Below are 1,135 nucleotides of genomic sequence, written 5' to 3' on the forward strand. Positions count from 1 at the left end.
TGTATCAGGTACACACGCCTGTGTTTTGGCATTACTCTGTGGGCATCGATAGTAATCAGATGCCTTCTTGGTGGTAATATAAGATGTTTTTTACGTCAGGTGAGGTATTCTTATCGCAGTGGACCTTGGACACTGGTTAAGATAATATTCATTTCAAAGGGTTGGGTTTTAGTACTTTTCTCAGGAAACTGCTGCTAATTTAAGCCCTCTGTAGGAACTCACGGTCAGTTTTACCAGCTTGAATTTCTAACACCATTTCCCCCCAATTGTTCCTTATTTTGGAAGCAAACATGAGAATTTTAGGTAACACTATTTTGATAGTCTACTTTAGACATTCTACTAACAGTATGTAATTTTGCAACTACATGTCAACTAGCAGTCATTAGAGTATTAGTAGACTGTCTGCTTAATATCTTCTTACACTTTATTTTGATGGGTCCACAACATACAACATACTGACTATGAGAAACTTTGCAAGTATATGTCAACTTATTCTACTAACCCTAAACCTACCCTAACAGTCTACTCTGAGAGTTAGTAGACATGTAGTTGTAAAGTTACTCATAGTTAGAATGTCTAAAGTGGACTATCAAAATAAAGTGTAACCGAATTTTATTTTTCCCTCACCCTAACTCCTTATATCAAAGTATACTATCTAAAGGGCAGGGGCACCCTGAAGCATTTTAAAAAATACTAATAATTCTAGTAAAAACTTCTAATAAAAATGCTCCAAAAGCTTTTTCTAGAGGCCTTTACTGTATAGTCTTAGATCATTTGACTAGATGGCAACAAACACTAGAATAGTTTTTCTGTTATACTGTACAGTTATGAAAGGCAGGGGCTGCAACAATGTGTTTTGTGAAACTGCCCTGTCTTTCAGATTGTTTTGATGTAACAGAAGGTAAAAGAAAAAAAGTATCTAGTGTTTGCTACCACCTGAAGGAACCCATCATTTAGGAACCAACTTTAAGGTCTTTTGAAGGATGAAAGAAGGTTAAAAATGGGTAACTTTGTCCCTGTAAGTACAATAGTGGGACCCGACTAAGAACAATGGAGTATTTAAAGAAAGAGACTTTGCCCATAGACTGTATAAAAACATGGACGTAGTGTCCGTGACGTCACCCGTAGGTTTCGG

This window comes from Sinocyclocheilus anshuiensis, unplaced genomic scaffold (assembly GCF_001515605.1).
Source record: "Sinocyclocheilus anshuiensis isolate Anshui unplaced genomic scaffold, SAMN03320099.WGS_v1.1 scaffold1133, whole genome shotgun sequence".
Taxonomy (NCBI): domain Eukaryota; kingdom Metazoa; phylum Chordata; class Actinopteri; order Cypriniformes; family Cyprinidae; genus Sinocyclocheilus; species Sinocyclocheilus anshuiensis.